Here is a 17,022-nt window from a genome sequence, read left to right as displayed (position 1 = left end):
TCCATACAACATTATACACTGCACAGAAAACTCGATCGCGCCGATAATGGACTGGGATATTCCCGAATGCTTAGATCCTTATTTTTATTATATAAATTTAATTTTGCGTTTTTTTTTTACTGAAAAACGAACACGCCCGCGCCAATATGCTGCTTTAGTAATTGTGTATTGCTTGCTTTTGCAATGTCGCTGAAATTGGCTGACTATATATATATATATATATATATATATATATATATATATATATATATATATATATATATATATATATATATATATATATATGGTGTTTATTTCAGTTATCAATACGGTATTTAAGGGATTTCAAAGATGCAGTCTGTACTTTCATGTATATCAAATTTGTATACGCAAATAATTTTTTTTTATATCTTTATTTCTGCATATCTCTTCTCTCTTATGCGTTTGTCATTTATCTTGCTCTTCGGCTTCCATTTCCACGATCAAAAATGACTCCAAAGGAAACACTAATCGATGCTGACTCAGAGGAAATTTCGGAAGAAACCACATGATTACGGATTCTCTCTCTCTCTCTCTCTCTCTCTCTCTCTCTCTCTCTCTCTCTCTCTCTCGTGTTGATATTAAAGTCTAAACAAGGTATTATTATTATTATTATTATTATTATTATTATTATTATTATTATTGCTCCTTTTTCCATCGTCGACAGGGGCAGATCTCAGCAGCGCTTTATTTACGAGCCACAGGATGTAAGCGGAGGTAACCACTTAACAGAATGGCATTAACATTTTATCAGTTCCTCTGATCTTGTTTACAGAGCGCTGCATTGATGAAGGGACACCGGACCACAGGTGGGGATCGCTTATCTTAATCGTGTAATTTTTCGAAAAGAATAAGTCTTCTTATTGGCTCCTCTTTCCTCAGACCTGCTTCTGGAGATTTCAATGGTTTTAAGAGAGCGATCTTTGTAGGAAATATTCCCTGATTTTTAAAAATTTATTTGCTAGCTCACCGAAGCTGAAAGCGAGTGATTTCTCTGATTAGGTTTGTATGGTTTAATCTTTTCAAATTTTAGACTACTCCAGAACCGTTGGACCATTTTCAACCAAACTATAACCACAAAGCATCCTTGAGTAAAAGGACTCCAGATTTGTATAAACTGGGGCACGACCCTTCCAAGTGAAGGTAATTTATAGTGAAAATAAGGGGGGTCATTTGTAAATCGTCTCACCTAGAAAAACGTCGTCTTAACTACAATTTGTGAGATACAATGGACAACACTTACTTGAAATAGGGGTCGAAAGTTTTACATATAAACACATAAGAAAAATCTTTATTTTATATTTGCAAGTGCATCAGCAAGGTAGCTAAGGTGAGCATATTGGCCCCTAGTCTTCATGTTTATTTCGATGGTTCTATATTAACGGTGTAAACAAACTAGAGGGCACTGTGAATATTACAATTACACACACACACACACTTTATATATATATATATATATATATATATATATATATATATATATATATATATATATATATATATATATATATATATATATATATATATATATATATATATATATATATATATATATATATATATATATATATATATATATATAGAGAGAGAGAGAGAGAGAGAGAGAGAGAGAGAGAGTCTGATATACAAAATATATATACATGTAGGTAATATGTTTAAGTTACTTGCGCTTTCATCTATGAGGGAGTTGCTTCAAAAGGTACTGCACTTTAAGTGTTCATTATCAACCAAACCAGGTTGCTAAATTTCCTGACTGAATGGTGACAGGGGAGGGCCTATGGGACATAGTAAGCAAAATTTGAATGTAAGAATAGACTGTTAAGCCAACTCTCCTTTGTGGGTGTGTAGTGTGGATAATTATACTTTTAACAATATATAAGGGTAAGAGTTTTGACAGCAAGAGGAATAAGGAGGTATGACGAAGATTTGGCAAAGATAACAGAAACATTAGGATCACTGGCGAAAATTGGATAATTTTGTTATGATATCGTTTGATCACATGGAGGCTTGGAAGAAGCTAGGGTGGTAAAGAGATTGCAGGATTGGGAGGAGGAAGATTGAGATGAAGTGGAAGAAGTGTTAGAATGGAAAACTGTTAGAGGTAAGGGCAGCAGTGTGTGTGTGTGTGTGTAAGAAGGGTCGTCACGCTGCTGAAGAGCATTTGAGATAAAGGAAGCAGCTCTTACTGAGAATGTTTTCTGCACGTGGAAATTAGCTGGATTCAACGTACATTGAACTTGGCGGTGATTCTGGAGACACCTGCTGTTACTGCAGTGGCAGATACACACACACACACACACACGCACACACACACACACACACACACACACCATACATATAATATATATACAGTAAAAATCACAACCATAGGCACTTAATTTTTAGCTGAAGCCACAGGAAAAGTTTGAAAAGAAACGACAATGTCGAGTACTTTCGAGTAAATCACGTATCTTCGGGGCACAGTTTTGTGCCCTGAAGATGCGCTAATTACATAATAGTACTCGGCACTCTGTCATTTCTTTTCAAGCTTTTTCTGTGTCTCCAGCTAATATATATATATGTGTGTGTGTGTGTTTGTTTGTTTGTTTGTATGTGTATATATGTATGTATCAATGGTTGTTTTCAAATAGTTCATCACGAATGATCACTTACTCGGCGTATCATCTGGTTGTGATATGAGCATCCAGTTAGCCTACTTTCGAACAAAAACTGGGTAATGAGCAGCCAATCTTAAATCCTCTTTACTAATATGAAGACGTAAACCGCAGCCGTCCTTCAAGAACAACGCGTCCGGATTGTGTTCCAGACTTTAGACTGGACGAAAAACGCTACGAGAATCATTTGAGGTCTAACAAAATATCTGTTGCTCTTACCTGAGTTAGGAATATCCCGCAACAACCTAGAGTATGTTATTGGAAGCTGTATTTAAAGTTTAAGCTATTGCCAAATCTTGCAGTATGAATGAGGAAAAAAATAACATTTCTGCCTCTGTTACCAAAACTATAACCAAAACGTAGCCTTGGCAGTCTGAAAACGAAGCAGTTCACGAACGTAATTAATCGGTTACAGGCAATTTGTTTCTCAATAGGAGCGTAAGTGATCTTCGGTGTCATTTGCCTTAAGTACACGGTCACAGACAAAGCCGTGTAAGTCCAGCGTACGTCGCCCTGCGGCAGCAGCGAAGCAAAACACTAAATCTCGGGGTGGTAGGTGGATGGACTCGCTTGTTCATATATCAAGCCTCGGGCTTCGGTAGTAATTTTGGAGCTCGCTCGCGTCTTTTTCTCTCTCTCTCTCTCTCTCTCTCTCTCTCTCTCTCTCTCATAATGATGACTTCCTTTCTTTTTTACCCTTGCGGAGCTCTTGGGATCTTGCGTTCGCTCTGTCACTGTAGACGTTTGGTTCTGTATTCCTTTCTTCAAAACAATGGATGCGTTTTTATAACTTTAGAGTTTGAATTAGTGATTTCTCTCTCTCTCTCTCTCTCTCTCTCTCTCTCTCTCTCTCTCTCTCTCTCTCATATACACACACACACACACATCACTATCAGAGAGATGTCATTTTCATCCTTTGTTTACACTCATTATCTTGCATTCAATCTATCTCTTTTTATCCTTCGTGAACTCCTCTGTTTGCCTTTACATTATCTCTTTTTAAAATGGTGGCTTTTTTTTTCCATTTCTTCTTTGAGCTGAAGGAGAGAGCCTTTTTCTCGTGGCCGATAGCAGGTTCGGAGCTCAGCGATGGTCCCCCAAAAGGGATCACATCCTGAGAAGGGAAACTGCGTCGGATGTTTGCGGCCTCTTTTGCTGAGCAGTTGGTCTGTTCTTTCTTATTCATAGGAGTGCCCTGTTTTTCCCAAGGTTGTTTGTTCCACGCCATTCTGATGTGTTCTGTTGAGTCTCCAGGATCTTAATTAGTTTGTTTGCTGTATCCTATTGTGGTTTGTGTCGGTAATTTCGCATTAGTTCGTCCATTTTCCTGTCCTAATTTATTTGTGTTTTCCTTATCATTAGGTTTCTGATCTTTTCTATTCATGATAAGTCTCCTTTTCTAATTATCATGCTTATGTCGTATTCTAATTTGCCTTTCATTAATTACCTAGCCTGTCGGTTGGTTAACAGTTTCATGTATTAGGTTGGCGGATCTTTTTATTTTATTTGGTTTGTCTGTTATAGCCAGTTATGGAAATTCAAACGGCTTTACTGTATTAAAATCATAATAATGGTTTTCTGTCTTAGAGTGCTCGAATTTTTAATAGGTTTTTTGGTAATGCTTTAAAATCATTCATCCTTTGTTCCCTATCCGGTCTTATCCTAACTAGTGTGTAATGTTGATCCTTGTGTTATTTATTCTTTCATGCAGTTTCATTAGTTTTCGCGGATAATTTTAGTATTTTAACCCGGTATTTTCCTTACCAGGTTGTTCTATTGCTTGCCTCTGATTCCGGAAATTCTAATATTTTGTTCTTCTGAAGCAGAACCCACTAAGACAGGTCAGTCAGACATTGACGTCACACGGGCTCGTCGTTGGCAGGACCAATCAACACAACAGAACGTTCGACCATCTTCCTCGGCTTTGCATTAATAGTTTGTCTTGTAATAATTTTATTTTAATGGTAGTTTACCAGTAACCTCATTATTTAACAGCGTCGGTTATTTTGTTAAAAAATATAGCCTCATATGTCAAAAGTGTAAGTTATTTTTTTTTTATCGGTGGACGAGGGTAAGAACTTCAAGTAATTAACGTCTATCTTTTTATTGTTGTAAACGACATCTTAGACAAAAATGACGTAAACTGGAATGAAGGTTACCCAGAATAGACGTTCAGTAAATGAAAAGAAATTTGTCCTCGTGTAACCTGTACAGGTATTTATGTGCAGTAGTGCTAAATATTTAACTTTATGTATCCTGGCTGAAGAATTTAATTTTTTGTCTTCTCCTGATACGTTCTTTCTCAGTGCTGTTCCAGCAAGTTGCTCGACTAAGTTTTTCTAGTCTTATGAGCCTTTCATTTATTTCCCTTTCTTTGGCCTGTCACAGCGAGTTGACAGTGGTCTATTGTAATAAATTATCGGTCGCATATTTTTCCAATGCTTGGTTCATTTCTGCCTTTTTGTAGTCTGGGAGTTTGGCGCTACATTACCATTTGCATTAATTTGTGACTTTTAACTACAAGTGTAGGTATATACGTAGAGTTCAGGGAAGTTACGCCAAGTCATATGTCATTCATCTCACAATGACGCTTCAGAGGTTTGTGTAAGATAACAAGCAAAGAGGAAGGATAGAAAATCGAATTCACTTTATTGTTTTGTAAGCCACTAGATGCGTTCGTTTCCATTTTCTTTAAATATTATGGCAAGTTTGAATTTTGATTAATTATCAGCATTGTTTTCCTTGTTGTCACTGACCCCATATTTTATCATATTCAAGTTTATTGGCATCATTTGGAAGATAATCATTTCATGCTTCCATTCAGATGTAATGTAAGGAAGATTCTTGTGTTATTACTCTAATATGCTTCCGATGTTATTTTCATTTGTTATATGGACTGAAGCAGCCTATCAGCAGACTTTGACTGCTCATAATTAAAAATGACAAGCGCAGAAATACACGAAGGATCATACACCTGCAGAAATGGCCACTTACATGTTCTCACGCTCCATCCTCAAGATTATTGATCATGCTGTCAATGCAGCTATCTCGTGCTCCAGAGTATTAAAGTACCTGTTATTTGCAGAATATTATCATAAAACGAGTTGTACAATTTGATATATTCATCATGGTAATATACCCTGTAAAGACACACAAACACACACACACACACACACACACACACATATACAGTATATATATATATATATATATATATATATATATATATATATATATATATATATATATAGTATATATGAAATGTGTGTGTATTTATGTTTTATATGCGTTTATGTGTGTAAATGTGTTCATTTGTGAACATTCTGTTTTGCTAATTATACCTGTAAGAAATATATATATATATATATATATATATATATATATATATATATATATATATATATATATATATATATGTGTGTATGCTTATTTGTGTGCATTCTATTTTACTAATCATGTCCGTCCACCTTAGATAGGTCTCTCTCTCTCTCTCTCTCTCTCTCTCTCTGATACAGAATCACACACGCGCTCGCGCATACCCTAATGCGGTATACCAGTTTTGCTACAGTGTTGTTGACTTTTAACGCGGGAGAGAATCGGTGTTTTTTCTCCCTCCTGGCGGTGAGAAAGATCAAATGTCAAAGGTAATAGTGAGAACGAAAGAGAAAAAACGCGATGATTGGGTCAGATGTTACTATTATGAATAACTCTTGGAATTAGAGGCGATGGAAAATAAAGGATAACCGGTCATAGTCGGGCGATGACAGGAAAATCATTTTGATTCTTCGCTTCTGTTCAGAAATTTATTTTACCTTGTACAAATTTTACCTTTGCACATTAGAATCGCCTTTGCTCAGCCTTAATACAGATGAAGCCATAATTTTAATTTAAAATGTGTGGCTTAGATGTCTAGTAAAAAACATTGTTTTTCTTAATGCATGTCTGAGAGAGAGAGAGAGAGAGAGAGAGAGAGAGAGAGAGAGAGAGAGAGAGAGAGAGAGAGAGAGAGAGAGAGTGGATTAAACAACTTTGGATAGTCTGGGTTCGAAATAGAGCTTATTCTGATTCATTTACTCTCATTAACTGTTTCCTGCTAAAGACATTGACACTAGGAGAGATCGATGACATACCGGATAAACTCCTCTCGTTTTGTTATTCTTATGAAACCTGTTATTGCTGATTGCAGCAATAGTACAGTAGTAGTAGTGGTCAGTTTTCGTCATTTTTTTCGAGAAAATTGAGCCCGGTGGAATTGGTCACACATTCGCAATCACTCTTTACGCACCTGTAACACACATCCGTTCTCATCGGGCTTAATTCTGTTCCTGGTTCTAGTAATGGCGACGTGAGCCCTTGTGCCAACGGCGAATGGCATTTATTAATGATGTCCAACCAAATACTGTCAAGGCTTAATGATGCATGACTTCGCTGCCCGAAAGACCAATGGTGATGATCCCATGTTACTCGACAGAGTTAAAAGAAAGAGGAACGTTGGAGTTTTAAGTTGTTTTAAGTTGTTTTTTCAAAGATATAAAATTTTTCGGACGACATGATCCTGTATACACCTTTTCAAATGCTTCTTTAATTTTTTTTTTCTGATTTTGCTACAGCTCAAGCTCAGATTCATTCCCGTGTTTTTAAGTCTGTTCGTTACATCTATTTGTCACATAAACAACCAAATAAACTATAAGTCTTTCTTAACCCGACTAGTTTTATAAGATGAAAATGATGGTTTAAGTCTGTTAGTCACCCTAACCAAGAAAACAAGAAGATTCAGGTTTATTCGTCACCTTAAAAGGAATGGAGTCGATTCGACACCCAAACCAGCAAAGTAAAAGAGGATTCAAGTCTCTTCGTCACCTAGCCCTTCAAAACAAGAAGGAACTTGGGGGAAGAAGAATCTATGAAAACAAGTCATGACTTCATGACAGACTCCTTGGGAAATTTCCATCGAATTTCTTCATTATTGTGCTGTCTCTAATGTTTCCTCAAGATGAATTAAATGTCTACAGTTCGTTCAGTTTAAGAATGATTTACTTGAGGCGTGCATTACGAGTGAGTAAATTTACAAGGGGACAAAGAGTTTTTTGTATTGCATGTGTATATTTAGAGTGTACACGAGCACATGTGTGCAGTGATTTTACAACAAATATTTACTTAGACACACACGCATATAATGTATACTTAGACGTCCTTTACCTTTACAGAGGGTAGTTCCAGGTGTTACACCTGCGATTTTGGGATAGTGTTTTAAGCTTCATGTCTCCCATTAAATTCGGGCAATACAAAGTGCTTAATTCATTCCATCGTCGCCCAGGATTCGACCCCAGGTCCATAATTTTAATTTAAAGCTTGTGACTTAGAAATCTAGTAAAAAAAGTTTTTTTCATTAATGCGTGTCTGAGAGAGAGAGAGAGAGAGAGAGAGAGAGAGAGAGAGAAGGGGGAGTGTCTAATGAGATTAAACAACGTATATGTGCGTGGCGCGCTCACATATACGATAAATGTAAATTACAACTCCTGGGCCAAGCGGTGTCATTGACTAGCCATGTGTTCGTGGGATTTAATGTTTTACTGAAATCTCTCTCTCTCTCTCTCTCTCTCTCTCTCTCTCTCTCTCTCTCTCTCTCTCTCTCTCTCTCTCTCTTCAAAAACACTTTTGGTAAGAATGCTGTACTACGGAATTTAGGCCAAAAATTCTAATTTAAACGAGAATGAAGGACCCTTTACGGGTAAATTATGCAAATACTAGCGAATTTATGACGTTTCGTATTATAAAATTTTTAGATCGAAGAATCAGCAGATCAAGAAGTTTTCCTGATTAAAAAAAATTACTTTGGTATTTGAAGGTATATTTCAATACCCTCGAGTAAGACAATCAAAAGGAGAACATCAGCTGAAAGGGAAACCAGGAGAGTACCAAGACAGGAAGAGGGAAAGAGTTAAGAGCTGAGAGAACGTAAGTGAAATAACATGGTAGGAGGATGAGGAGGGAGAAGATCATCAGGTGAAAGAGAACAACGATCCAGGAGTGAGAGACCGGCGAAAGGATGTTGGGGATGGGTGGGGGAAAGAAAGGGTGCTGGGGGTTTGAGGGGGGGATAACTTTTAATGCGAATAAGTGTGATTTACTCTCGGTGTTTGGGAGCCTGAGAAACGCTGGATTTCTTTCTCGTAATTGTGAGAAGCGCTACGCTTGGAACGCCTTCGTTTCAAGATCAATTTCTCTTCGTGGTTGTTAGTGATGGAATCTGAAATTTAAAGCGGTCTGTGACCTCAGTATTGTTGATGTTATTACTTTTTTCCAGAAGGTAAGAACGGGCGGGAAGGTTAATGCTCTTTCCCCTCAGATATTAAGAACGTTTTGAGGCCTCTTTTTCGTATTCCAGAAAATAAGAGCTTTCTAAACTCTCACGTTCTTTTTCATCTCTCGCTAACTTCAAAACGTTAAAACGTTTTTTCTTCTTCTTCTCCTTTCTCTCCATCATTTAGACACTTCATATAGAGAAAAATACATAAAATTATCTGATCTAAAGTCTAATGAAACAAAATATTAAACTGAGGACTCTCTGGTCACCTAATATTTACTTCTTCTTCTTCTTCTTCTTCTTCTTCTTCTTCTTCTTCTTCTTCTTCTTCTTCTTCTTCTTCTTCTTCTTCTTCTTCTTCTTATTATTATTATTATTATTATTATTATTATTATTATTATTATTATTATTATTATTATTATTATTATTATTATTATTATTATTATTTCAGGGTTATATTGTCAGGCATAGATTTCTGAGAGGAATATGTGCACTTAAGTGACTGCTGTTTTCGATACTTTTTTTTCCTCCTCCGTGTTCAAGAGTTTGCTGTCCATGTTTATGAATCACTGGAACTTCTGCAAGTCATACTTCTGTTACCTCATCTTCTTTTGAACCACAGAGCCATCATTGAAAAAATTAAGAAATCATTTGTTCATTCTCCTTTATATTTGTCTCGATGATAAGCAATAACAATTCGGCAATCCATGGAACGTGGGATAAAGGAGGCTGTTCCGGATTCTAATTTATGGCAAATGAGTTTGCTCTTAAACGGACAAATGGTTCTGGGAGTATTGGCCTTGGCAGGACGCCATGTTGGAGCGCCAGACAAGCGACCTGTGTTTACTAAACCATTCTTGTTTTTATTGGAATTACCTTGCATGACTGCCAGTGAGGCTGTGAGTCATATATTAAACAGCTATATATTTTCCCCTGGAGGCTCACGATTTAAGTGAAAGGACGTAGAAGTTATGTTGGTTTAATTTTGTGCTTAAGTGTCATTTTGCTGGGATGATATAGTTCCCCTTATATTTTATTCCTCTTTCAATGTGTATGCATCATATCTGAGTACCTTTTCACTTTTGGCGTTTATAAAACCATCCCCTTTACATGAATCTGGGCGAGAGTTTGGTTTTATTTCCTGGAAAACATCATCTTCTTCATTGTTAACCTGTCTTCTTAATTTTAAAGCACAAAGAAAAGTTTAAGGTTATAGTAACAGTTAATAACCGTATACCTTAATGCTGTGACTACTGATACCCTAATGCTGTGGTAGCCACTTTCCATCAACATTTACCTTTATTATAAGAAAGGAAAAGCATTTGGAAGACTACACACAAAAAAATATTATAAAAGAATCTTTCTAATAAAGTCTGTTTTCTAAAACGCTTGACTCGATTGTCGTTGTAGAACTTCCCTTAAGAAACTTTTTTTTTTTATAATTATAAACAAAGTGACTGCCGTTAGCTTAAGTCCTTTTACAAAGATTGTAATGCGAACAATTGTTGTTTTTGTTTTTTTTTTAGTTTGTTTCCTGTTCTCCATAATATATAATGACCATACTTATGAAGGATATTCTTAATTCACATGCTAATCATGAAATGGTAACCTAGTGCATTACAGCTTTTAAGAGTTAAATGTGTATAAACTGAGCTTTTCAGTTAAGTCAGCAATTTACGGATATCCTTCCTTTGTATAGTTTACTTTTATTTGTTTTTGTTTTTCCCATTCGTCTCACTGCGTTATCTGTCGAGTCAACAGTCCATTTTTAGATTTTCTGTTGTTTTATTTTTCAGTAATATTTATACATTTCGAGGTTTTGTGGTCAGTAAAACCTTTTCAAGATAGAAAAAAATCAGACTAAATACAAGTGAGGCCAGTGATCCGTTCCTCCATAACGAGATCCATCCGAAAGCTAAGGTTGGATAAAGATGAAATGTGTGCTTAATCAGCTTCACAATTCTGCAAACAATTAAATAACGATTGATTGATTGATTGATTGATTAGTGCTTCAGTTCTACAAAAATGGCTAGAGCAACTGAGGTCCATGACACTGGAGAACTGTTATGTACGAACTACGAATGATGAGATGAAAATTTTTTCTCATATAGATTATAGTAGCAAATATTTCCTTTCCTGCGTCAGTGATAGTAGTGATAACTTCAGTTTCAGTCTGTAATACCAAAATCATCAGTTCCAATCAAATCGATACATTATTTCCTGCAATAGTTATTGTACGGTTGAGACATGAAACCAATCGAAGACTGCGAGATCATTTCCTAAGAGTGACTTGAATTCTTCTTCTTTTTCCTTCGTTCCAGAGGACACAAGTAACCTTGGAAGGAAGGCTATTTAAGTAATAAATCGCTGATGCTCTGATTATTAGAAAAGGCGATGAAGGACAAACAACTCCGAATCGAAGGACATCTCTGTTCTAGCGAAGCATAAGATTGATTTACTTTTGATGCAGTTTCTCCTTTCTGTCATAGTTCATTTCCACAAAAGAGATAGAGACAACAAATCCCGATCCGAGAGACATTACGTACCGTCCTGCAGCTCTGACCACAACACTTGTATTCTGTATACTAATACAGGGATCAAAAGTGAGAGGCTTGTCCTGAAATGAACGACGGCAAGTCTTGAACGTGGAGCTTACTTCCCGTAGACTATCATTGTTACTCTCATAGAAAATATTTCGATATCGGTGTTTTATCGTCACTAGCTCCTCCAACGTAGCTGAAGAGAACGTTTGTGTATTACGTATAGTTTTGTACCCACAAGTTTTCTGAAGGTTGAAGATGATTTTTGTGGAAAGATGCCCTATGGCCCGATGGCGAGTCGCTTGCACCTTGGAATGAAATTTGGATGTGAACCCAAAGTAATCTTTTTTTTTTTATTCTTTATTTATTTATTATTATTTTTAGTTGGAGGAGGTATGGGGGCTCTGAGGACGGCTTGATGTTACTGAAAGTATTGTTGCTCGTTTTTACTTTAGCATAATGTACATTCAGGGGAGAGAGAGAGAGAGAGAGAGAGAGAGAGAGAGAGAGAGAGAGAGAGAGAGAGAATTTGGAATTGTGCATCTTTTATCATGAAATGTTATAAACTAATCCATTTTCTATGTTCTTTTCAGATTAATCATAAACATCCCAGAACGTCGTACATAACGAAGAGACTCGTGGACGGTAAGTAATGATTGACTTTAAGAGCAAATAAATCGAAATGAAGCCATTTTAGAGGTAACAAAATAATCTTGTTAAAGTGATAGAGGAAATAATTGGAAGGACCTTTTAATGACCTCAGAGATTTTGAGGAAAAGGCCATTTTGAAATGTACGCATAGAAGTTATGTTTATTTAAAATATGAATAATTATGGAATATTGCCCGTCTTACAGTCACATGCATGGTTTAAAAAAAAGGAAATTTTGCCTTGAAGTTTAAGAATGTATTTCTTTAAAAAAAAACTTTGACCCGGTATATGCAAATTGGCACTCGAATTGAAATTTTATGGTTGGTTATTTGGTTATGTGAAAAGATATAAACCAACTTCCGTTGTTTCACTTTTCCTTCGTGGCATTTGCCTTTATATATATAATATATATATATATATATATATATATATATATATATATATATATATATATATATATATATATATAAATATATATATATATATATATATATATATATATATATATATATATATCAAGTCACAATATATCAAGTTTAATATCCAGTTCTCTGTACCTTGGTAATAATTTGCAGCCAAGAGGAATTATAGTTGATAATTGCTTCGTCACAAGTGGGACTAGAACCGCTGCCTGGTTCAGACACGACTATATACAGTGACTTTTGACTACGGGGCCATCTCTTATAATTCCCCTTGGAAGTTATTCCCAAGGTATAGTGAATTGGCGTGTGTATGTGTGTGTGTTTGTGTGTGTGTGTGTGTCAGAAAGAGAGAGAGAGAAAGAGAGAGAGAGAGAAGGAATAAGTAAATAAAATGTAAATTCTGGAAATGAAGGCAAAAATCTTAAGTCAAGAGCATATTTCTAAGAGGCTGAAAGCGACCTTGAGCAGACCACGAAGTCAACATCTCGCTCATATTGCAAATGCAAAAGGAAGAAACAAACAAAAGGGAACTCCCGCTGAATCCATTTTCCTTGTTCTTTGTACGTGGACAAACACGATTTTTCTCTAAGATCGGAGCGCTAGAGCTTTGTGCAGGAATCCATCATCTTTAAACCCAGTAGCAACGCCCATCGTAAAGGATGTAATGCGTTTAAAGTCAAGTTTATGATTTGTAAAGGGATTCCGAAGGGTGAATCATGGGCTCCCCTGCCATTTAAGGTCACTCCTGTTGCGAGCATAAACTGGCGTTTTTAAGAGAAAAGGTCACAAGCGCTTGATATTTGTGTTAGGGGTGGATTTCGTTTCTGTTCTCTCTCTCTCTCTCTCTCTCTCTCTCTCTCTCTCTCTCTCTTCGTTATTCCTTTTACATACCTAAACACACACCATCTTGTCATGCTAGTTGATGGGGCTTTTCATGTCAGGATAGCCGTATAAAATAAATGTTTATTATCTCATATTATTTACTGTCATCGTTTTTAATATAGTTTATCAGATCAAATTTGTTCTTGTCGATGGAACAACATCATCACCACCTATATATGATCACTATTTGTTGTGGGTTTATATGCGAAGAGGTTGTCAGTAGTATTATATCTTTCTTATTTTCATTCTTTTAAGATCACTTTCAAAATTTTACGATTTTCGTTGCCTGTGTCAGGCTTTTATTTTTTATTATTATCTCAGCGCCTTAAGCAATCATTATCAATTCTGTAGTTATTACATCACCTAAATTCATTAAACCATAATTGTCAAAACTCTCTCTCTCTCTCTCTCTCTCTCTCTCTCTCTCTCTCTCTCTCTCTCTCTCTCTCTCTCTCATGTGTGGAGACTTGTATCTATAATTAATTTATCTTTATAAATGTTTATAAAAAGTACATCACACTTATACTGCCAGTATATATATATATATATATATATATATATATATATATATATATATATATATATATATATATATATATATATATATATATATATATATATATATATATTACTAACAGGACCGAATGAAGTCCTGTTAGTAATTCTACTAATGCACAGAACAATTGTGTATGTGATAAAGTTAATATATATATACATATATATATATATATGTATATATATGGTATATGTATGTATATATATATAATGTATATAACTCCTTTAATGATTCATCGTTGCTAATTTAACTTCACGAAAGGAACGTGAATTTTGATTGATCAAATAACTTAGAGCCACTTTGGAACATCAATAGATAAACCCTCATTTTTATCTGCTGGTAGTAAGCTCTGTTGTTACCTGTATTGGTGCAAAACTAGAATTAAAAAAGCAGTTGTTGGTAATGGAAAGTATGACTTCAGACGACTCTAGAATTAAGATTTTTCGTTTTTATGGCAAAAGATTAGAGTTTGGATTGATAACTTTTTACATAGCGTGGAGCTTGCATTAGTTAAGACAGAATATAAATAAAATAAAGTCTAACTGAAGAGTTGGGATATACTTGCTGTCTTTTTATTGCCCGCACAAGTCCTCTGAAGTTTCAATGGCTCAGGATTGAACGTATACATTCATCAGATATCCCTCCTTCGACGCCCATTGGTCGCTAAAAAATGTCAACGGATTTTCTTCTTAAATTTTCTCTGCAACGCTGACGCGTTCGCATTTATTTCCTTCCAAATCGTTTTTGGGATTTTTGACAAAAGTGAATTTATCGTCATCGAAAATTGCTCTTGAAATTTTAGCAAGTGTAAATTCTTCTTCTCCAAGTATTGTTGAGATGCTGGCACGTGTGACCTCATGTTCTTTAATAATCTGATCATTATATTTTATAATAATTATTTGAAGTGCAGTGTAATTCATTTTTCACTTTTTTAGAAACTCTGGTGAGGGTGAGGTTTTTCTGAAATTAGCTCAAGTTTTTCTTCTTTTTCTTCACTTCATAAATATCAAGTACTCCCTGTAGTTTTTAAACTGCCATGTTAATAAATCAGCGCGCTTGGATGACTTTGTTTCTTCTCTCATGTCAAGCTTCGGAAATCTCTCCCAACATTTGTTTTCCCTTCCAATTTTTCAGATTTTTCCTTTCTCGTTTTATTCGGTTCTGGGCATGATCTGAACATTACGTGCCCCACTCCCACCGGCCTCTGCATTTAAAATGAGTAAAATGTTCATAGTCATTTATATCTCGATTCATTCTCAATTCCCACCAGATTTCGTCCTTCACAATTCTGTTTCTCATTTTTATCCTTTTGCAGTTGAATTGGATCACTGTCGCATTACACTTTGCGGAAATGAGGATTTTATGCATAGATCCTAAAGCTTATAATCAACATAAGATTAGTTTACAAGGCGAAGGGTTAAACCATCATTACCACTGAAATTGTTGGTAGTTTTGATATTGCTCATACTGTGCATTATCAGTTTTGAAATTAAGCACAGGAAGTAGAACTGTATTTATTGCACCAAGTCTAAAAAAGAAAATAAGGTTTATTTATCTTTCCTAATCATTTTGAACAATTCGACGGATTTCGTAACGATCATGAGGTTGAGATAAGACCAGAACGAATCGGCCGCGTAATGAGTTTTAATTTCTCCAAAATCAGAGCAAGGTTACAGAGTCGATTTTCTCGAACTCATTTGACGTATTATTACAGCTAGTCCATTTCCACTTATTGTTAATTGATAAATAGATGTAAGTATAACTGTGAATGATACAAGTGGATATATGGATGCTGAATTCCTCCCCTTCACGCAACTTAGTTATATCATATCCGTTTAATTTTTCAGTAAAATTATAAACAATTCTTTCATTAGAAATTCACTCATTCTCATGTTGACATCCTAAACCGTAAGAAGCTGATACAAAAAGAGTTAATGGTAACTTTTTGAGGAGCAGAGAGAAGAACATAAACACAAGATATGCCAGGCAGGATTTAAGGTAATCTGGGAAGGGTTCTTATATACTTCTACACGGCAGCCTGTATGCATTTATATACGTACATGCACATATAGACACACACGTATAAATATATATATATATATATATATAATATATATATATATATATATATATATATATGTATATATATATATATATATATATATATATATATATATATATATATATATATATATATATATATATATATATATATATATATATGGGTGAAAGAGTAAACTACCATTACTTATATATCCAAAAGTGCTTACATGAATCCTTTTTCCTTTTCCGATAGAGGAAAAGTAACTACAAACTGTGTAAATAAAAATAGGACAAGATATATATATATATATATATATATATATATATATATATATATATATATATATATATATATATATATATATATATATATATATATGTGTATAAAAATATATATATATGTGTGTGTATGTATGCATATATGTATGTATGTGTGCATGTATAAAGTATATATACTATATATACATACTTTTGGTGCAGAACTGTGCAGTCGTCAGTTGCTGAAACCATCCTTGCAATAATTTTGTTTCGGTATATATATAAATGTATAAAATGATCTTTCAAGAGAACAAAACTAAATATTTTGGTCGCTTGTATTGGTCGCTTGTGGCCTTGCAAACCATTGCGGCCTTTTCATTATATTCGTTTTTGTCTCTGTTTCTCATTTTCCTTCCAATACTTTTTGTTATATATTTTTTATCGATTCGCTTTTCTTTTTACTAGAAGCCACGTATAAATCATAATACTAAGCCTTATGATTTAATTTTGTCTTTAGCCTTGGTGCGTGTGGTGGTCTTTAAACGCTTCCTAATATGTTTGTATAGCTTTAAAATATCTTGATATCTGGGTAAAAAATTTTCCATGAAGGCAGACAGTGATTCAGTGACTGATCTAATACTATTTATCGGCATCCCTACGATGCAGGTCTTTCGTGCCATTCCAAGGACAGC

General features: G+C 35.0%; 1 protein-coding gene across 2 annotated transcripts in view; it reads left to right on the top strand.

The window, feature by feature from the left end:
- LOC136845713 (uncharacterized) overlaps positions 1–17,022 on the top strand; it is a 229,204-nt gene that overhangs the window by 147,861 nt on the left and 64,321 nt on the right. For both annotated transcript variants that reach the window (XM_067115888.1, XM_067115889.1), the window contains exon 2: positions 12,113–12,164. The gene's annotated coding sequence lies outside the window, so the exon portion shown is untranslated. The remainder of the gene's footprint in view (positions 1–12,112; positions 12,165–17,022) is intronic.

This window comes from Macrobrachium rosenbergii, chromosome 14 (genome assembly GCF_040412425.1).
Source record: "Macrobrachium rosenbergii isolate ZJJX-2024 chromosome 14, ASM4041242v1, whole genome shotgun sequence".
Taxonomy (NCBI): domain Eukaryota; kingdom Metazoa; phylum Arthropoda; class Malacostraca; order Decapoda; family Palaemonidae; genus Macrobrachium; species Macrobrachium rosenbergii.
The sequence above is the reverse complement of the archived record's forward strand: the minus strand, read 5'-3'. Positions and strand labels throughout refer to the sequence as shown.